The 25,930-nt window shown below is 40.7% G+C and overlaps 1 pseudogene; it reads right to left on the bottom strand.

The window, feature by feature from the left end:
• On the bottom strand, nt 1-22,968 carry LOC114005884 (60S ribosomal protein L23-like; annotated as a pseudogene).
• Between the last annotated feature and the right edge of the window lie 2,962 nt (nt 22,969-25,930).

The following is a 25,930-nucleotide window of genomic DNA, read 5'->3' as shown; positions in this document are numbered from 1 at the left end:
CTAGAGAATCACGTGATGCTGCGCCTTAGATGTGATCCTGGGCCCCTAGTCCGCACACGCCTTTGCAACTGGTCCTGTGGTGGCAGAATCCTTTCTTTCACCTTTATTGTTGACTGTGACCCCTGCATTATCTTCACGATGAAGAAAAACACGCTGGCTTTTCTTTGGTATGACTTTCGTTGTCGAATTACCTCCACCGGGTGCACCTTCTTCCTGAGCTCTGGTTTACCTTTCTTAGCTGTGGCCATCACCATGTCACCCACGCCAGCAGCGGGAAGCCTGTCAGCCGTCCTTTGATCCCCTTCACAGTGATATATAGGTTTCGGGCCCTGAGTTGTCAGCACAGTAATCCCAGCTCCTAACAGAAGACCCAGGGAAATCCAGAGTTTGTCCCAGAGGACCCACCATGTCCTCACTTAGATTTCTTGAATAGCAGAAAAGGCAAAAAAAAAAAGCCAGAGTTGGCTTTTTATGTTGGATGACCTATAGCTAAAAGACCAAATTGTCTGCCATAAACACACTCAAAAGATAATAAAGGAAAACATCAGAAATAAGAAGTGAAGTTTTGGGGAAAGAGAAAAATAGCAAACAAGCAAAAAATAGGCAGTGTCATGCAGAGCTTAATTGGAACCTCAGGCAAAAGGAAACATCAGTAATACTGATTTACATTTAAATTTTTGATATTTTTGCCTATCATGAATTTTTTAAATTTTTTTTTAAATGTCTATGTAGAATGCATTTTTTAAAGAATTATTTATTCAATTTTATTTATCATCATTATTGTCTTTTCATTTGCTTCAGGGCACATGTACTCACCAGAGAGAGAGAAAGCAAATTGCCAGCTCCGGGAGTCCAGTGACTTAAACACTATACCACCTGCCAGCCCCATTTCTTTTTTTTTTAGTTTTCCTATGGGGTATATGTGTTCGCCAAAGAGAGAGATAGTGAGAAACCACTCCACAGGGGAAATAGCCACACTGCAATCCCTTCTCCTCCATTCTCCTCTCGGGATCTTGGGCATGCACGCACACGCGCCCGGCGTGAGCTTCAAGCCACCGGGTCCGGGACACGAACCGCGGTCGACCACGTGGGAGTCCAGGGACATAGCCATTACGCTAACTGCTGGTTCCCATGCCAGCCCCATTTCTAAAAATTATTTAAAAAAATTTTTTTTTAGTTTTCCTATGGGGTATATGTGTTCGCCAAAGAGAGAGATAGTGAGAAACCACTCCACAGGGGAAATAGCCACACTGCAATCCCTTCTCCTTCATTCTCTTCTTGGGATTTTGGGCACATGCACACACAGGCCTGCCCGGCACGTTTTCCTAGCTGCTGTGTCCAGGACTCAAACCACTCAGCCAGCCATGTGGGATCCAGCCACCTTAATCTTCACGCCAATTTCTGGCCCTATTTTATTATTATTATTTTTTTTTATTTACTTTGAAGGAAAGCTATGCTCTAAACTCCATCTTCTAGATGCCTAAAATATTTAGACAAGCACAGTGGAGGAGAGATTTTGTCACAGAATGACCACAGAGGCACAAGAATTGAGAAATCAAGAAAATCTCTCTCCGCTAAGGGAAAAGAACAATCCCTTCGTCATCCACAGACAGTATAGTAGAACTCATAGAAATGTCTGATAGAGAATTCAGAATATTCATAGTAACCAAACTAAACAAGATGCAAGAGCTGAGAGAAAATGAGCTCCACAAGATGCAGGAGAAAAAAGACAACGAGTTCCAGGAGGTGTTGAATTTCTTCCACGGTCTGAAAGAGGAAATACACACCATAAAAAAGAGTCAAATGGAGCAATTAGAAATGAAGCCTGCCATTCAGGAAATCAAAACCTCCCTTGAAAGTATTAAAGGCAGATTAGTCCATGCAGAAAATCAAATCTCAGATATTGAAGGCAAAACATCTGATCTAGAGAAAACAACCAAAAAAAATTGAGAAACTAACCCCCCAAAATGAGAATACTATATGAGAAATACTAGACAGCATTAAGCACTCAAACATCCGGATAATCAGTATTCCAGAAGGTGAGGAAACTAGTAAGGCCATTGATAATCTATTCCATGAAATCTTGGGAAAAAAATCTTTCCAAGTCTAGAGATTCTCTTGAGAAAGACTTTGAAGGAAGAAAAAGAGACTGATCTTTCCTAGCAGATGGTATATCACAGAATACTTAGTAGGCAGGGCTGAATTGAGAAGATTTATGTGTGACTTGTATGCTGGGCATTTGCTTTTAAACAATTTGAGTAGCTGACATGTAAACATTTTCTCAAAAATATTTAAAACCATACTGTCTCCATTGTTATAGTCACATACAAAATTATAAGAACTATTTTGAACATTATCTTTAAAATTCAGTATTTTGAAATTTTGAAAGTTGTTTATTAACTGTCAAGAACTATGGAGTATGAGCAAAAATTTATTGATATGTAAAGTAAATGTTTGTGAAAAAAATGTAAAAATAAATAAATGAAAAAAGAAAAAAAAAACAAAATAAAACAGAAATTTACTTGAGAGAGAGAATGGTACCCTTGACAGGCCTTATAAATGCTGCAATCTTACTCTCAGTGAGCCAGGGATTATGGGTACACTGCTGCACCTGGCACATTCGGGATCCAAACTCACACCCCTCATGTGGTTCCAGTATGGCAAGGCAGCATTTGCCACCTGCACTACCATCCCTGGCCCAATATGAATTTTTTTTTCATTAAATTTTTAAAATATTGTATTAAAAGGGACCAGTTGGCATAATGGCTATGTCACTGGACTCCCATGTAGTCGACCACTGTTTGAGTCCTGGACCCAGTGGCTTAAACTCTCACCAGGCACATGTGTATGCATGCCCAAGATCCAGAGAAAAGAATGGAGGAGACAGGATTGCGGTGTGGCCATCCCCCCAGGGAATGATTTCTCGCTTTCTGTCTCTCTGTCTCTCTCTGTCTTTCTGGTGAGTGCGAGTGCCCTAGAGCAAAACCTCTCAAAAAAAATATTGTATTAAAATATCATTTATCTAAATTACCAAGTGTTTTAGCATTCCCTTAAACTTTGTGCCTCAGGTTAATGTCTCTGTTTCACCTTATAATCAGGGACTGAAACTTGGCTTGGGAAGAGCCGGATCAGTTAGTACACAATCTAGCTAATGCAGACTGCTTTGGTCTGGTGATTGTGAGGTGCTCCCTACCTCCAGACTCCAGCACAGCATCACGGGAACATATAGAAAAACCTTCTTATCTCTGTTAAAGTTGAAATCATTCCTTTCTGCTGACCCTAAGTCTTTCTGAGACTAAGATTTATGTTTTTAGCCAATTACTAACCTAAGAACTTCTAAACCCACCTACAATCTGTAAGCTGCTGCTTCTAGATGTTGTAACTTCTTGAGCCAAGCCAATATGAAAACATCGTGTGTTGATTTACAGTTTTGCTTGTATCTCCTGTTCTCAAACTAAATGAAAGGGGGACCAGCAGATGGTGTAATGGTTATGTCACTGGACTTCCACGTAGTAGACCGTGGTTTGAGTCCTGGACCCAGTGGCTTAAACCTCACGCCAGATGCGTGTACATGCATGTGCAAAATCCCAAGGGGAGAATAGAGGAGAAGGGATTATGGCATGGACATCCCCCCTGGGGGGTGATTGCTTGCTTTCTGTCTCTCTGTCTCTCTCTCTGTCTTTCTGGTGAGTACACGTGCCCTATAGCAAAAATCTCTCTTTAAAAAAAAAAAAAACTAAATAAAAGGGATGCTATTTCTAAGCTCCCTGTCCCCCCAGAATTCTTTCCATTGACATAGTAAATACCCCTTGCAATGTAGCAGATTCCCCAATTGGACAATCTAACCTGTTGGAGCTTGTTTCTGCTCTTCAGAATACTTCTTTCCCAGAATCCTTCATGGCCATGCAGAGGCCTATACCAGGAAGAATTTATCTCTAATGGAGGAAAATGCATTTGCTACCTACTTCTGTTTGGTTCAGATTTCAAGACCTGAGATTACATTAGCAGCTGAACCCTCACATGTTAACTTCAACCATGCCTCATGTTTTTGTTCAGTACAGTTTTTTCAAAAACAATGTTTCCCAGGTCAGCAGGTGATGCGGTAGTTAAAGGTGCTGGACTCCCTCATGGCTAACCATGGTTCAGGTTCCAGACCTGGTGGCTCAATTTTCCCTCTCTCTCTCTGGTCAAATTGGAAAATAATAATAAAAAAATAAAGTTGAAATAAAATCTTTTTTTTAAGAATTATTGAATCTTATTTATTCATGGGACCAGCAGTTAGTGTAATGGCTATGTCGCTGGACTTCCACGTAGTCGACTGCAGTTCAAGGCCCGGACCTGGTGGCTTAAACTCACGCCGGGCACGTATTCGTGTGTGCCCAAGATTCTGAGAGGAGAACGGAGGAGAAGGGATGCAGCATGGCCATCCCCCCTGGGGGGGGTGGTTTCTTGCTTTCTGTCTCTCTGTCTCTCTCTGTCTGTCTGGCGAGCGCACGTGCCCTATAGCAAAAACCTCTCCAAAAAAAGAAAAAAAAATTTATTTTTTCATTCATTTATTTTCATTTGACTAGAGGGACAGAGAGATACACACACACACAGAGGGAGGGAGAGAGATAGAGAAAGGTAAAGCAAAAGCCACCAGGTCCAGGACTCGAACTGTGGTCGGCCATGTGGGAGTGTCCAACACCTTAACCACCACACCACCTGCCAGTCCCCAGAAATAAAATAATTCTGAAAACAAACAAACAAACAAACAAACCCAGTGTTGACCTATTTGTTTCTAGTCAATTTCATGTCATAATTAAAATCAAAGATTTCTTCTCCAGTTTTTAGGTTAAAGGTATTAGTTTCCTAAGTATTTGGTTTCCAGGCTGTTTAATTCTAGACTTAAATGATCTCTGCTCTAAGGCAATTTGAAATAATGTCCTTGACACTAACTTCACTACCTTTGCTCATGGAGTTATTCTTTCTGTCAAAGAACACTTAAGGAAGATATCTTCAAAAAGAGTTAAAGCCAGGCCAGCCAGGTGGCATGGTGGTTAATGCTGCTTAGCTCCCACATAGCCAACTGTACAATTCAAGTCCTGGCCAGTAGCTTGAAAATTATTCTGGATTTGGGACCAGATGGTATAATGGTTACATTGCTGGACTTTCACGTAGTCGACCACGGTTCGAGTCCTAGACCTGGTGGCCTAAACCTCATGTTGGGTGCTTGTGCACGCAAACCCAAGATCCTGAGAAGAAAGTAGAGGAGAAGGGATTGTGGCGTGGCCATCCCCCTTGGAGGATGATTTTTCACTTTCTGTCTGTCTGTCTTTCTCTGTCTCTCTGGTGAGCACACACACACATCCTATAACAAAAATCTCTTGAAAAGAAAATAGAAAAAATGTTATTCTGGATACATGTGCATGTGTGCTCAAAATCCCAAGAGTAGAGTGGAGGAGAAGGGACTGCAACATGGTCATCCCCCCTAGGGAGTGCTTTCTCTCTCGCGCTTTCTCTCTCTCTCTTTCTCTCTTTCCAGAGAGCACACGTGCCCTATTGCAATTTTCAAAAAAGTGTTGGAGTTTTACTCTTGTCACTACTACCTGTTATTAAATCAGTGACTTCAGTCTTTGGATATAGAAGTTAGCTTTTTCAACCAAGCAAGATTCTAAACTAGGGGACACTCACTCTATACTAAAGAATGTTTTGTTTTGTTTTTAACGAAGCTATATTTTCTTTTTAGGCAGTCACCTCCAGTCTTACTTTGAACATCCTTTGTAGGATTTCTCTTAAAAGGCACACAATTAAGAATCATTTGCCAATATTTGCAGCCTGGAATATTTGAGTTCTCACCATCCTCGATTATACCTCCTTCACTCATTCATTTCTTTTTTTTCTTAAGAGAGGGATTTTGGCTACAGGGCATGTGCATTTGCTGGAAAGAGAGAGAGACCGAAAGCAAGGACACCCCCCCTCCCCCATGGAGATGGCCACACGGTAGTCCCTTCTCCTCCATTCTCCTTTCAGGATTTTGGGCACACATGCACATGTGCCCAGCATGAGTTCAAGCTGCCGGTCCACTACATGGAAGTCCAGCAACCTAACCACTATCCCATCTGCTGTTCCCTCATTCATTCATTTTTTTATGTTAGAGATATACCCTAGTTCCAAGATCCAAGTTTTTATTAAATGTTTCTTTAGCTTTTCTCATGGATGACTTAGAACTTTAGAAATGTCCTCAAGGACCCAGGGTCTGTCTATCCTTGCCCTTGCGATGTTGCTTTACAGTTGGAAGATGGGTATGTGAAAAATAATTTCCCTTTTATTAGGGGGGAAAACCAGGACCAGAAATTTTCCAGCTGAATCCCTCACTGTTTGTTTTCTGGCCAAAACTACAAGAGATTGAAAAATTACCTAATAAGTCAGGGATGGGATTATCATAGTATTCTTTTTTTTTTTTTTTGGAGAGATTTTCACTGTAGGGCGCATGCGCTCGCCAGACAGACAGAGAGAGACATAGAGACAGAAAGTGAGAAATCACCCCCCAGGGGGGATGGTCACGCCGCAATCCCTTCTCCTCCATTCTCCTCTCGGGATTTTGGGCACGCACGCACACGCGCCCAGCGTGAGTTTTAAGCCACCGGGTGCGGGACACGAACCGCGGTCGACTACGTGCGAGTCCAGCGACATAGCCATTACGCTAACTGCTGGTTCCCATGGTTTTCTTGACAAATCATGACTGTCAAAGGTTCAAACCAATTTCACTATAAATAATAAAAACAAAAAAACAACACAAACAGAAAAACAAACAAAACGAAGTTGATTTGCCAGGGAGGAGATTACACGCCAGTAGAAACATTCACTGACTGGGGGAAGTCAGAGGTTTTTAAATAAGAGAAAAGGAGAGTTTGTGCTTATGTTAATTAAGCATTGAAAACCAGCACTCTGTATCAGATAATGAGCTCCTGAGCAGGCACACAATTGGTTAAAGCAAATTCTATTGCTCACTGGTCAGGAAAGTATTCAGCTAGGTCCCTTAATGGCTTCAGCCGGTCTGAACCAGTTGCAATAAAAGCACCACAGTAACTTTTAACCTCCTAGTTAAGAGCTACCGAAAATGGAAATTTTCTTTTTAACACAATTCATCTCTGGGTCTGGACCGATTATTTTTTATTTATTTATTTATTATTGTTACTTAAGTTGCTATAGGGCCCGTGCACTTGCTAAAGAGAGAGAGAGACAGAAAGTATCCCCCGGGGGGATGACTACTTGGCAATCTCTCTCCTCCATCCTCTCAGGATTTCAGGTACACACGCACACATACATGGCATGTTTTTCTAGCTGCCAGGTCCAGGGCTTGAACCACACAGTAGGGCATAAGGGATCCAGGCACCTTAACCACCATGCACTGGCCAACCCAATGACCTATTATTTTTTGACCACAGAGAAGGGCTTTTCTTAAAAAAAGAAGAAGAAGAAAGGAGAAAAGATCACTGGATAGGTGTTAGGTAATACATACTCCAGCAAGATCCTCTCACATTCCTCTATGTCTTCTGGGCGTCATTCTAAGAGTGTAAGTCCCTGAGCATTCTTTACCTGGGCCATCTGTCAGCATCGTGTTTGCAGCAGAGCAGCTATTAGGGAAGAGGTACCATCTTCCTCTGGGAGCAAATGGCAGGTTTGCTTACTGACTGTTTCTAACTTTTGAATCTTGCGTTCCTGTGATACATTTCCCATTGGTCAATGCGTATTATTTTTTAACATATATATTTTTTAATGTGTGTTATCTTTTTTATACATATTGTTGGATTTTATTTGCTAAAAATGTTCACACATGAGGAAATGTTGCGCTTATAAAATATGTTGAGGAATGTTCTCTCCTCTTCAATGTTCTGGAAGTTTCTAAAGAAGAGATATTGTTTCTTCCTGAACTATTTGGTAGAATTCTGCAGCAAAGCCACCTGGGCCTGAAGTTTTTCTTATGGAAAGGTAGTGAAATACAAATCCAATTTCTTTAATATGTATAGGGTTATTGGTGCTATCTCTTTGTCCTAGAATGTGCTTTCATAGCTTATATTGTTTAAAAAAAAAAATTAATTGCGGGCTAACAAATGGTGAGAAGGTTAAGGCACTGAATCCCACATGGCTGGCTGCCCAGACTCAGCAGCTTGAAAATCATACTGGGGCGTGTGTACATGTGTGCCTAAAATCCTGAGAGGAGACTGGAGGAGAAGGGATTGCAGTATGGCCATCCTCCCCATGGGGGGAGGTGAGTTTCCTCTCTCTCTCTCTCTCTCTCTCTCTGATGAGCACACATGCCATGTAGCAAAAAAGAAAGAGAGAAAGAGAGAAAGAAAGAGAGAAAGAAAGAAAAAAAGAAAGAAAGAAAGAAAGAAAGAAAGAAAGAAAGAAAGAAAGAAAGAAAGAAAGAAAGAAAGAAAGAAAGACTAAACAAAACAAATTGAAAGGCCATTAGGCTCTAATATCTTGGATTCGAATGTAAACAAACTAAAACCCAACTCAATTATGAAATTTCTTTTTTATTTGAGAGGTTTTGCTATAGGGTGTGTGTGCTCACCAGAAAGACAGAGAGAGACAGAGAGACAGAAAGCAAATCACTCCCCAGGGGGAATGGCCATACCACAATCCCTTCTCCTCCATTTTCCTCTCGAGATCTTAGGCACGCACGCACATGTGCCTGGCACGAGTTTAAGCCACCAGGTCTGGGATGTGAACTGCGGTAGACTACATGGGAGTCCAGTGACATAGCCATTACACTAACTGCTGGTCCTGAAATTTAAGAATAACCAATCAGAAACCACCAACTAATCTCTAACAAAGGACTTTCCACTTTATCCCATCAATATTTTCTTTGTCTTGCTTCTACAAACACCTACACAAGTTCTCCCTTAGTGGAGCACAAACTCCTGCTGGTTTGCTGCTGCCTGATCCATAAATCACTGTCTGCTGAATAAGCTTTTCAAAATTTTAGGGCCAGCAGGTGGTCTGGTGGTTCAGGGTGCTGCACTCCTATATGGATGACCACAGTTCGAACCCCAGAACTTTCCCTCTTTCTCTCACACACACTTTCTCTTGCTCTCTCACTCAGTTCCTCAAATTAAAAATAAATAAATAAAGTTAAATGAAATAACTTTAAAAAAAATTTTTTAATGTGCCTAAGTTTATTTTCAACAGTATCTTTCAAGGAATTTATCCATTTCCTCTAAAATATATGTTTATTGGCTTAAAATTGTTATACTAGTCCCTTAATTATCCTTTTAACTTTTACAGAATGTGAAGTAACATCACCTTTCTTGTGCTTGAGATTAGAATGTTTGCCTTCTTTTTTTTATTCTGATGAAAAGTTGATCTTCTTAAGAAACAACATTTTTGGCTTCATTAATTTTTTGTTTTTCTTTTCTTGATTTCATTATTTATGCTCTGATACTAGTGATATTTTCTGGTTTTTTTTTTCTCACTGTGCATTTGACTTACTTTTTTCATTTCTGTTTTTAAAGTGGAAACTGAGATCATTGACTTGTAACCTTCCTTCTTTCCCCCCCAAATACACAGTCTTTGGTGCTACAAGTTCTTGGGGGACAGTTCTCCATGAATCTCTCATTTTCATACATTTAGAATTTAACTACCAAGTCTATCTTTTCAGGAAGGTTTGTATAAGCAGGTAGCCTTGGAGGATGGAAACAGTGCATTCCTCCTGAATAAATTTATTTACATTCTGGAAAAAAAAAAAAAAAAAAAAACACAGAAACAGATCTCCCAAAATAGATTCATTTTTCCAGAAAACAGGAGATTTCAGTCTATTCAAGTCAGTGCTATAAAGAAATAAAACTTGAGACCAGCAGATATGGCGTAATGGTTATGTTGCTGAACTCCCACGTAGTCAACCACATTTCAAATCCCTGACCCAGTGGCTTAAAACTCACACCAAGCATATGTGTATGCATGCCCAAAATCCCTAGAGGAGAATGGAGGAGAAGGGACTGCAGCGTGACTGGGGTGGGTGGTGGTGGTGATTTCTCACTTTCCCTATCTCTGTCTCTCTCTGTCTCTCCAGTGAGTACATGCACCCTGTAGCAAAAATCTCTAAATAAATAAATAAATAAATAAATAAAATCTTACTCACATTTTATGACTTTTCCAGTAATCTGAATTATTGGTTCACCTCACCCCTCAGCACCAGAGATCTAAATAAGCCACCTGAAATAGCTCTCTACACTACCGAGATGTAACTACACTTTTTATCTTATGAACATCTTTATTGCCCAAAGACTTTCCTTTTTCCTCCTTCAGCCATATCTGTGAGTTATAACCTTCAAAATGTTTCAGTTATGACAATGTACCAGACTCACTGTCTCCAGTCTGTTTAAGATAAAGCAAAGAGACCACAGGCGCCCATGGGGTCATCCCACTCTCCCTATTGTAGAATTTACCCAGTCACTACTCTACAAGACTCTTTGGCACTCCCCACTTCCATCCACAAATTTTGCCTTTAAAATCATCCTGAAAGCTTTAAGACTCAGTACACCTTATTCAGGGCAACTTGGCTACTGGGCACCCAAGTTCAAATAAACTGTTCGATTTACTTTGCCCTCACATTTGTCGAAAGTTGACAGGAAATTCTATGTTGAACTTTTTGTGGAAACATCCTACCACTTTCCACAGTAGGGGATCCTTTTCTGTGTTTCTTTTGCTTGAGGTCCATTGACTTTCTTGGACATGAGTGTTTAAAATTTTTAACAAAATTCTTGGCTGTCAAATTCTCAACCTTTTTTCTCTTTGTTTCTATCACTTCCTTCAAGGATTCTAATTATAAACACATTAAGTCACTTCAAATTGCCTCGAAGATCACTGAACTTCTCTTTGTTTCTTTTCATGTTTTCTATCTATATTGAATGTGTGTGTGTGGGGGGGGTATTGTTTTGTTTTTATTTTGTTTTTGCCAGAGAGCATGTACATTCATCAGGGAGAGAGAGAGAAGCACCCACACACATATTGGGTATGGACACACCCAAATCCCTTTTCCTATATGTCTCCATCTTGTCAGGATTTTGACCAGAAGACCAATTTCTCGGTCATGAGGATTAAACACTCCAAGTGGAACCATTATTGATCTACCTGTTTGTCAGTGATTGAGTAACATGAAATAATTAGAAAGTAGATTCATTTTCCAAACAGTAGACTTATTTTATTTATGGCTTCAAGGATTCCTTCACTGGTATCTTAAATATTCATACGAGCAGTGCTCACAGTTATAGGAATGAGAAGCAACTGGTTTTTTGGTTTTGTTTTGAGAGACTTTTGCTATAGGCCATAAGCACTCACTGGAGACAGAGAGACAGAGAAAGAAAGTGAGAAATCATTCTCCAGGAGGGATGTTCATGCCACAATCCCTTCTCCTTCTTTCTCCTCTTGGGATTTTGGGAATACACGCACATGCACCTGGCATGAATTTCAAGCCACCAGAACCAGGACTCAAACATGGTCGACCATGTGGGAGTCCAGCACCTTAACCATTAGGCCACTTGCTGGCCCAAGAAGCAACTTTTTAATATGAACCCTCTATATGTGTTTATCAGAGGTATCTCTTGGCTTTTAGACTGATGTTTTTAACCATGAAGTACATCTTAGTTTTAGATTTCTGTGAAATAATAGTGTATTCTGATAATTTATTTAACGTATATACAGCATCATGCAGGCTAACATCTCAACTTTGCATTGTATTATTTGTTAGCTGACCTATGACAGCATCTTCAAATAACTCTCTAACTTTTTTAAAAAATGTTTTTGCTACAGGATGTGCATTCACTAAAGAGAGACAGTGAGAGAGAATGTGAAAAAAATCTCTCCCCAGGGGAGATGGCCATGCCACAATCCCTTTCCTCCATTCTCCTGGGATTTGGGGCACACACACACATACACGCACACATGCACACATGCACACACACACACATACACACACACACACACACGCACACACACACATACACACACACACACACACATACACACATACGCACCCAGTGTGATTTTAAAGCTACCAGGTCTGGGGAACTGTGGGCAGCCATGTGGGAGTCCAGTGCTTTAACCACCACTCCACCTACTGGCTCCACCTTTCAACCTTTCATAAGGATTTCTGTTTGGGATAATGACGCCCTAGGTGAAAACTAATAAGTGATTTCCTTATGTGTCCATCCATTATCCTATTTTGACAATAGCAATCAGTGTTTCTGGAAAATACAGATTATTTAAGATATTATCAAATCTATGGCTAATAATCTGAGGAGATAAGTAAATAAAGATAATCAATTACAGAGTAAGGATATTTAGTGAGAACAAATTGCTCCTCTCTTTTATTAAGGAAGGAGTCCAATATAATCAGGCCCCCAGGAGGTAACTGATATGCCCCCAAAGACTTGGTAGTATGCTAATGTTCAAGGTTGGGTTTGGTATTGAATAATTTAATACTCAACAAATATCAGCATCCAGGTTAGCCTAATGTCAGGAAGTTGTGTCTTTTCACAAGTTCTGTCTCTGATTATTACTTTGTTTATGAACCTATTAATTAGAAAATACTGCTGTGTCTCAGATTGGAGACTGGCTTCAGTCAAGTAAGTCATACTCTGTCTCTACTTACAATGGACCTTTTCCACAGGTGGAGCTCTTGGGTGACTTTATGTGGAATCTAGATATTGTTACAATCTGTTGTTATTCCAAGAGTCTTTTCAAATACTTCTCTCCAAAACTCCTTGTCACCAGTTTTCCAGTTCTATTCCTTCTGGCCAAGCCATTAATCACTCTCCATAGATCTGTTTTGATTCTTCGCTGAAGCTATTTTTTAATGTGATTTCTGGTTCACATACATTGTTGTATATTTTTGTGGATTGAAATATGGTTTTTCAAAGCATGCATACAGTGTGTAATAATCAAATCAAGGATATACACATTCATTTTCCACATTGAACATCTCATTTTGCTGTGCACATCTGAGAATAGTTCTAGGTTTTAAAAAAAATTACTTAAGTATATAGTGAGTGGTCACTATTTTTTTACTCTGCTGGAGAACATTTTCTTTAAACTACTATACTCATTTACACAAATTTTTGTGCCTGCTAATCATTTCTCTCCCCAATCTCCCCAACCATCCTTGAAGGCTCTTTGGATAAGAATTTTTTTTTTTTTTGAGAAGTTTTTTGCTATAGGGCATGTGCACTCACCGCAAAGACAGAGAGACAGAGAGATAGAAAGTAAGGAATCACCCCCCAGGGGCGGGTGATGGCCATGCCACAATCCCTTCTCCTCCATTCTCCTCTTAGGATCTTGGGTACGCACGCACACGTACCCGGCATGAGTTTTAAGCCACTGGGTTCAGGACTCGAACCACAGTCAACTACATGGGAGTTCAACGACATAGACATTACACTAACTGCTGGTCCCATGAGGGATGTTTTTGAAACTCTCTCATCAGAGAATTTCTCTACCATATGTTCCACTGGGGAAAATAGAGCTAATGTAGCTAGAATGCTAATGTAATCAGGTTCATTCAACTCACGTAAATCCTTTTATTGGGTGCCTATACTATGCATGGCCCTTCAGACTGGAGCATGTACATTTTGCAGAGCCATATTGAGTTATTTTCTCCTTAGATAGTTGGGGGGTTTTTTGGTTTTATTTATTTATTTATTTATTTTAAATTTTGCTATAGGGCACATACGCAAGAGAGAAATCATCCCCCAGGGGGGTAGCCACACACAATTCCTTCTTCTCTATTCCCCTCTTGGGATTTTGAGCACACATGAACATATGCCTGGCATATTTTCCAAGCCACTAGATCAGGGACTTGAATCGTTCAATTGGTCATGTGAGATCCATCCTCCTTATCCACCACACCACCAGCTGACTATTTTTAAAAATAGTATTTTGGGGGGCCAGCAGTTAGCGTAATGGCTATGTCGCTGGACTCCCATGTAGTCGACCGCAGTTCGCGTCCCGGACCCAGTGGCTTAAACTCACTCCAGGTGCATGTGCATGCGTGCCCAAGATCCCGAGAGGAGACTGGACTGCTGTGTGGCCATCCCCCCTGGGAGGTGATTTCTCGCTTTCTATCTCTGTCTCTCTCTGTCTTTCTGGCGAGCACATGCACCCTATAGCAAAAACCTCTCCAAAAAAAAAAAAGTATTTTTTAAAAAAGGTTCAATGCATGAGGGTCTAAACATTTTTAGAGAAAAATGGCAAAGTAACAGGAATAGGTGTTAATGGATTGTGAGTCACTTGTTCAAAAACTTACTTGGGGTATGAAAACCAACAAATGCCTGGTTTGACAAAGAACACTGTAACTTGATTGGATTACTGGAGAGGATACCAAATTTTAAAGCTGTGTGGTAAGATAGCACTAGTTTCTAATGCATTCCACGGTTGTACAGTCAATTACGAATTTTTTTTTTTTTTGGAGAATTTTTTTGCTATAGGGCACATGCGCTGGCCAGAAAGCCAGACAGAGACAGAGAGACAGAGAAACAGAAAGCCAGAAATTACCCTCCAGCGGGGAAGGCCACGCTGCAATCCTTTCTCCTCCATTCTCCTCTCAGGATCTTGGGCACACACGCACACACACCCAGCATGAGTTTAAGCCACCGGGTCCAGGACTCGAACTGCAGTTGACTACATGGGAGTTCAACAGCGTAGCCATTATGCCATTACAGTTGGTCCCCAGTCAATTAAGGCCTAGTAGAAAACCAAGAGACATTTAAAAACAAAAGTCAGAGCAGAAAAAGACCTACTTCAGCTTTAAACTATTGTGCTTTTCTTCGTGATTTTCCTATCCAGGACTGTCCTAGATCCCATCTAGTCTTATGACCTTTCACGGATTCTTTAAGCATCACTGAATTTGTAGGATAAAAAAAACCAAGAAGCAAAATGTAATTCCTGACTACCTGGATAAGTTTCTCTGTTTTAGATCCTGCTTAAACCTGAAAACCTTTCAAATACGTGGGTAATGGATACATAGCAGGTACTCAAATGTAATAAATTTTGCCCCTGGGGCTGGCAGGTGATGTAGTGGTTAAGACAACTGGATTCCATATAGCCGATGGCACAGTTTGAGTCCCAGATCTAACAACTTGAAAACCACACCAGGTGTATGTGCATGCATGCCCAAAATCCCAAGAGGAAAATGGGTAAGAGATTATGGTATGACCATCCCCGATGGGAGATGCTTTCTCACTTTCCCGTCCCATCCTCCACCCTCATCTCATCTCTTTCGCATGAGAGCATATGCCTTCTGACAAAAAAAGAGAAAGAAAAAAAATAAAGGAAAATAATTCCAGTTATGGGGCCAGCAGGTGATGTGGAGGTTGAAGTCCTGGATCCCACATTGCTAACTGCACAGTTCAAGTCCTGGACCTGGTAGCTTGAACATCAAAATGGGCATGTGCGTGTGCATGCCCAAAGCCTAAGAGGAGACTACAGGAGAAGGAATTGTGGTGTGGCCATCCCACTGGGGGCTGATCTATCTCTCTCTCTCTCTCTCTCTCTCTCTCTCTCTCTCTCATGAGCACATACACTCTATAGCAAAAACTAAAAAAAAAAAAAAAATTAAAAATGTTTTCCAGTTATGTGATATTCAAATGTACCCTAGACTTTGAATTCTCCTTACTCTTCCTCTTGTTCTATGTGAAATTCACCCTGTACCCTAAAGCATTGCCCTTAGAAAGCATATCATTTCAGGTGACAAGAATGTATTGCCACATTTAAAATATATCATGACTTTTCCAACAACCCAATATAGTTTAATTAGTTGTTTTGTCACTTTATGCCCTGGGAACCATCAGAATGTCACGCTTGCGTTTCACTCCCTTCCATCTCCAACTAGCCAGATAACAAGTCCCACATTCCCTCTCTTCCCCTGAGGTATTATTACCAACAACTGAGGTCATAGTCATACTTTCTGTGTCACTTAGACGCCTCAATTTCAACCAACAGAGAATGATTCTATACAACTTATGTATAAACTGACTTACTGAAATGCCATCAGAAGCCCACAAAATTGATGATGAGGCTGAAGAAAAGCTTAGGAAAGTCCAAAGGGACACTGGGCACGAGAACCATCTGGCTGTTTCCTCCACACTCAGCTAAACACTGCAGTCATCTCAGAACTTGGCCACCAGAAACCTAATCTGACTATGGGTTTGTCTTTGTACCTCTTAAAATCAAAATTTCCATACAGAGGCCTTAGACAGTAGTCCACGACTGCCTGTCAGGGGAGAAGGGAAGTAACCTTCCCTTTTTGGTTTCCACAGTGGAAAGAAACACCAGGACTTTCATAATTCACATGAAAAGATTTTCTCCCAACCTAGAAAAGAGGTTTTGGGGGCCAGAAGACGGCATAGAAGTTACATTGCTGGATTCCCACATGGCTGACCATGGTTCAGGTCTGGCGGCTTAAAACTTATGCCGGGTGCATGTGTGTGCATGCCCAAAATCCCAAAAGGAGAATGTAAATGGGATTATAGCATGGCCTTCCCCTCGAGTGAATGGGGATGATTTCTTATTTTCTGTCTCTCTGGTGAGACCACGCGTGCTATAGCAAAAATCCCTCTCTCTCTAAAAAAAAAAAAAAAAAAAGAGGTTTTGATGTTGGGAAGCATCATCCAAATAACAAATCATACAACAGTTTATGCCACCAACTCCACAGATATTTCCTGATGATGAAATGAGAAATATTGGGCCAGCTAGGTAGGCTAGTGGTGAAGCAGCTAGATCCCACATAGCTGGCTGACTGTGGCTTGAAAGACAAACTAAGCATGTGTGTGCGCATGCCCCAAATCCTGAGAGGGGAATGGAGAAGAGGGTGCAGCATGGCCATCCTCCATGGAGGGGCAGGGGAGGATTTCTCATTTTGTCTCACAGTCTCTCTCCGCTGAGTACACGTGCCCGATGGCAAAAAGCTTTTTAAAAAATTAAAAATAGTATGTGCAAGCTTCTTTTGCCAATATCTAACAATTTTGGAAATCGAAGCTAGTGTGGCTAATAAAGTGAGTCCATAAACAGCTGAAGTATGTGCTCTGATACATGGGATTACCACCCAGCATCTATGCTGAACTATACGGAACTTGGTAGCCATGCCCTTGGAAATGCTATTATTATTGAAATGTGAAAAAAGGATGCAACAGGAGAATACAGACTTGAGGGAATTTTTACCCACTTTTCAACATTTAGCTGGTGAAGAATCAGGAAAAGTCTAAAGGAGTGGAGTGTACAATCTACTGTAACAATTTTATTATTTAATTTATTCGAATATTTTTTTTCATTGACAGAGGGCACATGCATGCATCGGAGTGAGACAGAGAGACAAAGGGTTGTAGGGGAGGAAGAGAAGCATCTCTTAATGGGGCGTGGTCATGCTGCAATCCTTCCTCCTCCACTTCTTCATCCTTTAAGGATTTGGGGCATCCATGTGCATGTGTCCAGAATGTTTTTTAAGCTACTGGAACTGGGATTTGAATTGCAGTTGGGATCTAGTTCTCTTAACCACTAGGCTACAGGGCAGACCCTATTGTAATAAGAAGTTATGTTGTTGCAGAATCATGACCAGAGAGTATATATTTATTTACACTCTTATTTATTATTATTTTTGTTTATTTTTGCCAGAAGATGTGTATACTTCTAAGGGAAGAGAGGGGAGAAAAAGAAGAAGACAGATAGATGGAGAGAGAGAGAGAGAGAGAAACCACTCTCAAATGGGTGGTTTAATCCTTCCTCCACTTCTCCTTCCTGTCAGATTTTGGGCACACACACACACATTCCAAGCATGGGTTTCAAGCCTCCGAGGTGGGGACTCAAATCACAGTAGGCCATGTAGGATCCAGCTCCCAAGGCACAGTGCTCCACTACTGCACTACAGGGCCAACTCAGAGAGTTTGATCATTTTAGAGATTATCTGCTGATACACATTTATTTGTAAAAACTGACCTCACCAGTGGGATTTATAAAGGTAAAGTGGTGACTGCTGCCATCTACAGACCAGACTTGTGAAGTGGCTTGGATCTTTTAATGTGGAATCCCTCTGAGACCTTGTCTATAAACATTCTATAAAAAGCAATAATTCTGTGTCTCTCTCTATCAAATTAATAAGAAATGAATGAATAAATAATTTTTAAATCAATAATTCAAGCTAAAGTTCAGATCAAGTAGTAAATGTTCTAGAAGAATATAAAAATGATTAATCCCATTTCCCCCAGATATCATTCTGATAGAAAATAGTAAATACATTTGAAGATCTACATCTAATTTATATTTTGAGTCAAAAACATGGTGACATTCTAAACTGACCCAGATAATTTTTCCTTTTATACAGAACTTTATTGTGAACTAATTTCCTATGTCTACAGTGGAATTTTAAGAAGAGAATTATACTATGAAACAGAAATTTGTAAACACATTGAAATAGACACACATAAATGAATTTGAGTAAGGAGAGAGAGAGAGAGAGATGAAAATAGGGCATATGGTTACAGACCAAAATATTTGTATTGACTTTTTCTGTTAGGATGATGGATCGTTTCTATTCATCTGAGTCTTCTTGCATTATTTTGTTTTAAAATAATTCTACAAAGAAGATATACTACTTGTATAGGTATTTCTTCTACTTTGAAAGAAAATTTTTAATGTCAATGTCCACATAATATAAAACTTTTCAAGTTCTTCTGTATTAGAAAAAGAAAATTGTGGGAACCAGCAGTTAGCGTAATGGCTATGTCGCTGGACTCCCACGTAGTCGACCGCGGTTCGCGTCCCGGACCCGGTGACTTAAAACTCATGCCGGGCACGTGTGCGTGCGTGCCCAAGATCCCGAGAGGAGAATGGAGGAGAAGGGATTGCGGCGTGACCATCCCCCCTGGGGCGTGATTTCTCGCTTTCTGTCTCTATGTCTCTCTCTGTCTGTCTGGCGAGCACACGCGCCCTATAGCAAAAAAAAAAAAAAAACCTTTCCAAAGAAAAAGAAAATCGTTAATGCTTCAATTATTTCCATAATAAATTTGTTATTTTAAATTTAAATATATTTTTTCTTACTATTCTTATTTTTATTTATTTATTTATATATTTTTAGAGAGAGATGTTTGCTATAAGGCATGTGTGCTTGCTGGAGAGACAGAGAGGGACAGAAAGTGAGAAATCACCCTCCCAGGCGGAACAGCCACACCACAGTTCCTTCTGCTCCATTCTCCTCTAGGGATTTTGGACACTTATGGACATGCATCTGGCATGAGTTTTAAGCCGCTGGGTCCAGGACTCAAACTGCGGTCAACTACATGGGAGTCCAGCAACATAACCATTATGCCATCTGCTGATACCCTTATTTTTACTTTTTATTTCCAGAGAATATGTGCACTCACCAGAGAGAGCAGAAAAGCATACCCCAATAAGGAGAGTCATGTCACAGTCCTTTTTCCTTCATTTCTCCACCCTGTCAGGAGTCGGGCATGAATGCACATGAGCACAGTGTGTTTTTTATACTGCTGGGGTGGGAGTGTAGACTGCTCTTGGCCATGTGGGAGCCAGCCAGCTCCCTGCACACATTTAACTACTCACTGTACTATGGGGGCAGTCCTTTGTACACATTTTTTAAAGAATTATTTATTACAATGCTTTCTTAAAATTTGCTGTAGGTCACATGAGCTCACCAGAGAGAGACAGAGAGAAAGAGAAAGAGGAAAAAATGAGGAAGCAAGCAGCCAGGTTCAGGACTTGAACTATAGTCAGACACGTAGGAGTCCAGCACCTTAACCACCATGCCACCAGCCTCTTTGAATACATTTTTGAAACAGTCAGGTATATTTTTTTCGAAAGATTTCAGAAAATTATATGCAGCATTGTCTCACTCCTTTGATTATTAAGTTTCATTTCTCACACTTATGATAATACTAAAATATAAGTCACAGCATTTATATCATTGTATTACAATGTTAAATACATAAATGCCAATAATCAGATTGTCACATTCAGCTAATCTTTTTGTTCAAGTTTTTTTGTTTTCTTTTTGTTTTTTTGGAGAGGTTTTTGCTATAGGGCTTGTGCGTTCGCCAGACAGAGAGACAGACAGAGAGACAGAAAGCGAGATATCATCCCCCAGGGGGGAATGGCCACACCGCAATCCCTTCTCCTCCATTCTCCTCTCAGGATCTTGGGCACGCACGCACACGTGCCTGGCATGAGTTTAAGCCACCGGGTCCAGGACTCGAACTGCGGTTGACTACGTGGGAGTCCAGCAACATAGCCATTATGCTAACTGCTGGTCCCTGTTTTTCGTTTTTGTCATGCTCCTCCCAGTCAGTCAGGATCACGGCCCTCTGGTATCACACAGTAAGTGCAATCTCACCTGTGCCACCACAGCTGGGCCCAACTAACCACCCTTGATTCATTTAATAAATATTTATCAAGCACCTACCATGACAACACAACCGACAGAGGAAACAATGTTGAACTAGACAAATCCCTGGGCTCATGGAGCTTACTGTCTAGATGGGAGTTGGTAACTGACAGAAGCAGTTGTAATTCTGTGTCCGTAGTGCTAAGCCAGGGAAGGTTCTCAGTGCTCTAGTCTGTAGGGGGGAGAGATAGAGGGTCAGGGAGGACCCAAACATCACCAACAATATTAAATTACTTCCTTTAAGTCCTTAAGACCTGAGCAGTTGTTAGGTTCAAATTTGATTATGGATCAGAATTTGTAACAAAGATTTCTCATGTCATTTTGGAACCTGGCCACTCATTTTTCTTCAACAATAAATTATTAGGATAAAGTTAGGACTCTTTCCTTATAAGAGAGGTGTGTGTGTGTGTGTGTGTGTACCCATTTACGTATATATGTGTAAAGATATTTATTTGATATACATGTATGTAAAATAGAAATTAGCTCACACAATCACAAGACAAAGAAGTCTCATAACAGACTGTCCGCAAGCTGGAGAAAGAGCGGGAAAACTCTGATGCAGGGAAGCCAAATGGTGCAGTTCCAGTCTGAGGCCAAAGGGAGTCATTAGGAGGCCACAAGCCCAAGCACCCTTGAGCAGCCACTGGTATGAGTCCAGAATCCTAAGGTTGAAGAACTTGGAGACTGGCTGCCTGGAGGAACACAGGGCCCAGGAGCCAGCAGAAACCAATACAGCCAAAGGCTGAGTTGTGGGCAAGGATAAAGCAGGCAGCTGCTCAAGAGTGAAACAGCACACCTGTCCAGGAAGGAAAGGTGGGGAGGGATGGACAGAGGAAACAGAACCCCTGTTTCCTCTGTTTGTTCTGTACATTAGACTTTGTCATCTTTCTACATTCTTAGTAGAAGTTTCTACGATAGAAATATCTATTTTTAAATTTAATTTTCATAGTTGTTATAACAACTTTTTTAATATAGAAATAGATCTAGATAGGTTTTGACTTCTAACTCTTTATGCATCTGGTAGACAGTATAAAGTAACCTAAATGTTTCTAGGTAAACATCAACTCTAGGCATTTTCTTTTCTTTTTTTTTTGGAGAGGTTTTTGCTATAGGGCACATGCGCTCGCCAGACAGACAGAGACATAGAGACAGAAAGCGAGAAATCACGTCCCAGGGGGGATGGCCACACCGCAATCCCTTCTCCTCCATTCTCCTCTCGAAATCTTGGGCACACACACACACGCGCCCGGCGTGAGTTTCAAGCCACCGGATATGGGACGCGAACCGTGGTTGACTACATGGGAGTCCAGCAACATAGCCATTACGCTAACTGCTGGTTCCTAACTCTAGGTATTTTCTGAACCTGAACACATAAGATGTAACTTTGCCCAGAGACATAGTAAGAAAAAAGATGGAATTTCGTATGAAATTCCTTTATGATCCTGCTAGGACAGTAATACTGTGTACAGTGACTTGGAATAAAAATGTAAGCATTGACTCACACTCAGCTCATTTATTGAGCCCATACTACATGACAGGCATACTGGTCTACCCTAGTGACTCCACAGTGAAGGACGACAGAAACTTCCTAGAATTTGTAATCAAGAGGATATTTTAAAGCCCTAACTTACTATTTACTATGTGTAAAGTGCCTTACATGGATTATTATGTAATTCTCAAGACCCTTTCATTACCGTTTTATGTTGAACCCGATACAAGGGAGACTGGCAGAATATATATGTCACACATGACATTATACGATAAATGGGGAAACCAGGATTTAGAAACAGATTATCAAATCATAGTGCCATTAATAAGGACAAAACAATGCCTCCCTGTTATTTACATAATAAGACTCAACAAAATAGATTATGGAAGACAGTTTCTGAGCTGCCTAGACATTCCTGTGAATTAGTAACAATTGTGATAGTGTAAGGAAAAAGAGGAAACAGTATTAGAAGTAGAGATCATTTTTTCTTTTTTAGAGAGTGAGATCTGCTATAGGGTACATGTGTTTGCTGGAGAGACAGAGAGAGACAGAAAGTGAGAAATCAACCCCCGGGAGAATAGCCATGTGGAATCCCTTCTCCTCCATTCTTCTCTCAGGATTTTAGGCATGCACACACACATGCCCAGCGTGAGTTTTAAGCCAACAGGTCTGTGACTCGACTACATGGGAGTCCAGTGACTTAACCATTATGCTATCTGTTCATCCCAACTGATTTTTTTTTAATTCATGACAGAGCGTGCATCCATACACACACATGTGCACAAGAGAGAGAGAGAGAAAGAGAGATGAACACCCTCAATAGAGTCTACTCATGCTATAATCCCCTTCTTTCAGCCCTCTAGCCCCTCAGGATTCGGAGTATGCATGTGACCAGAATGAGCATCTGAACTCAGAGTCAGCCATGTGGCTTCCAGCACTACAGTCTAATATACCTAAAGACGGTGTCACCTAGGCTAGGGCTGCAAGTAGAGATCTTCAACAACTCATCCTGCAGAAAAAGCACAGAATCGACTTGACCTTCAGTCATCAGCACGCTCACCGCAAACAAGCACTGTTCCCAGCTCCGTTACAAGCAGTTTTCAACCAAGGTCTTCTCCCTAACATTTTGTATTTCAAAATATGAAGAACTTTTCTCAGGGAGCCAAAGTTCTATGAACCCCCTAAAGATGAAAGAATCAGGCTTTGGGACTCAGACTGGTCATCTGGAAAGCTTTTGAAAACCCTGGATTCAAACAATGGGGGACCATTTCTTTTTATACATCTTTTCTTATCCCTTTTCAGTGGAAAGCTTGAGACTGAAAAACAAATTGATAAATGGAGGAAACCAATGTGTTTCATGCTGAGAGTCACTTGTCACAGAGCAAAAGACAGCCCTCCTTTCATTACAACCATCTATCAGACATGAAAAGGGGATGGGAGGAGATTTCTTTATGAGCCTTATGTGAAGCCATAACCCACACTCCACACGGAGGTGACCACGCCTCCTCAGGAGACAGCACTCCATCTGCCCACCGTGTAGCTGAGCTCCTTCCCATTATTTCCTCTAATGTGAGCAGATGTTTCTTTTCAAATCAAAATGTTCTTAGCCCCTGACTTATGTAGTTGCCCATGAACTCCAGAGCATAAACCACTCAACACTAAAATGAAACTACTTTCTACTCAGGTCAGTTAACCAGATGGGTAGGTAAAGCTTTTTGTTACCACTAAAATAGTTGATCAAAATAAGCAGAATCAAACAAAAGAGGCAAACTATAGCAAATGAAATTTCCATTTATACGCATGGCTTAGGATAGAATTTACACTGATCATTCCAGCATTTCCAACAAAGTTTTAGAATTTTAACATTTTTCTTGCACTATGTGGTTGAATATAACCTTTATGATTGATATTTTAGACACAATGAGCAGTGATCCCGCCTCACTTTTTTCATTCTTTTTCTTAGAAGGTTGGTTAAATTAGGGCGTATTAAATAATATCATGATAATCTTGTCTGTGGTTCTTTCTACTTCTTTCATAAGTAACTTGTCTTTCAGTTAATTGTTCCTGGAGAATTATATAAAAATTATTTGCTGCAGATGTATACATCAAAACATAAAAGTATAATGAAATACTACTTAATCTTAAGGAATGAGATTCTTATACATGCTACCACATAGGTGGCCTTGAAAACATATACTAAATTTGGGACCAGCAGATGGCATAGCAGTTACATTGCTGGACTCCCACATGGCCGACTACAGTTTGAGTCCCAAATCTGGTAGCTTGAAACTCACGCTGGGTGTGTGGATACTTCCCCAAGATCCTTGGAGGAGAATGGAGAAGGTAGTGCAGTGTAGCCATCCCTCCTGTGAGAGTAATTTCTCACTTTCCCTCTCACTGTCTCTGTCTCTCTTTCTCTCAGACAAGTGCACATGCCTGAAGGAAAAAACCTCTATATTTAAAAAAAAGGGGAAAGGAACCAGCAGATGGTGTAATGGTTACGTCACTGGACTCCCACATAGTCGACTACAGTTTGAGTTCCAGATCCAGTGGCTTAAAACTCATGCCAGGCATGTGTGCATGTGTGCCCAAGATCCTGAGAATAGAGAAGAGACTGTGGCATGGCCATCCCCAGAGGGTGATTTCTCGTTTTCTGTCTATTTGTCTCTGTCTGTCTCTCCGGCAAGTGAACTCCCCTATAGCAAAAATCTCTTAAAAAAAAGTTTTCTCTGTTATCATCAGTAACTGTAACTTGTTTAATTTCTGTTTCTCAGACTTTATCTGTGGCTCAGTATCAAGCCCATTCTGTAAATCATTCTGTAAATGCTTCACGCATGGTTGAGAAAGATGGATCTTTGTCCATGGAAGACAGATACGCCTTCAGCAGAGTTGTCTAGCGATCCTCCAGCTAGTATTTATTCTTGTTTACTTAAATGTTAATGATTCAGGGTTAGGCTGAGTCCTTTTCTCACATTTTCCTTCCTACTCTCTGCCCAGGTTGTCGCCGTGGATATAGAGCAGCCTGCGATCACTGGACTCCCACATAGTCGACTACAGTTTGAGTTCCAGATCCAGTGGCTTAAAGCTCATGCCAGGCATGTGTGCATGTGTGCCCAAGATCCTGAGAATAGAGAAGAGACTGTGGCATGGCCATCCCCAGAGGGTGATTTCTCGTTTTCTGTCTATTTGTCTCTGTCTGTCTCTCCGGCAAGTGAACTCCCCTATAGCAAAAATCTCTCAATAAAGTATATATACTCCAGCAGGGGGCATGGTGGATAAGGCACTGGACACTCCCACATGGCTGACCACGGTTTGAATTCTAGGCCTGGTGGCTTGCTTTCTCACTTTCCTCCTTCTGTGTGTCTGTCTTTCTCTGTTCAAATGAAAATGACTGAATTAATAAATAAAATTAAATAGATAATTCTTAATACATACACACACACACACACTAAATTAAATTAGCCCCAAAAGTACAAATATCATATGATTCCATTTACATGAAGTACCCAGAATTAGCAAATTCATGGACAGAAAATAGCTTAGATATTACCACGAGCTAGAGGCAATGGGAAGTTATTGATTAATGACCAAAGAGTTTCAGTTTGGAATAATGGAAAAGTTCTCTAGAGAAGAAGCCGGGCCTTTAGAAGAAGATTCCACATGGCTCCAGCGAACTAGAGTTCTCAGGGAATGAAGATTATCTACTGATAATTCAGCCTCCAACAAATGAGCTAGCGGCTGAACTTCAAGAATTTGAAAGAAACATACCATTCATCAGATGACAAGAAATCACCGCCAGATCACGAGAACTATGGGAAAATGAGAAAATACCTCTTCTCCAAGGGAAAAGGGTAACTCTTTTTCATCCACAAGCAGTTCGGTGAAAATCATGGAAATGTCTGATAAGGAATTTAGAGCATTCATAATGTCGAAGCTAACAGAGATGGAAGAGAAGAGAGATAATGAACTGCTAAAGAGAAAGGAGAAAGAAGTTGATGAGTTCCAGGAGA

Source organism: Tupaia chinensis, unplaced genomic scaffold (assembly GCF_000334495.1).
Source record: "Tupaia chinensis unplaced genomic scaffold, TupChi_1.0 Scaffold000074_1, whole genome shotgun sequence".
NCBI lineage: Eukaryota > Metazoa > Chordata > Mammalia > Scandentia > Tupaiidae > Tupaia > Tupaia belangeri.
The sequence above is the reverse complement of the archived record's forward strand: the minus strand, read 5'-3'. Positions and strand labels throughout refer to the sequence as shown.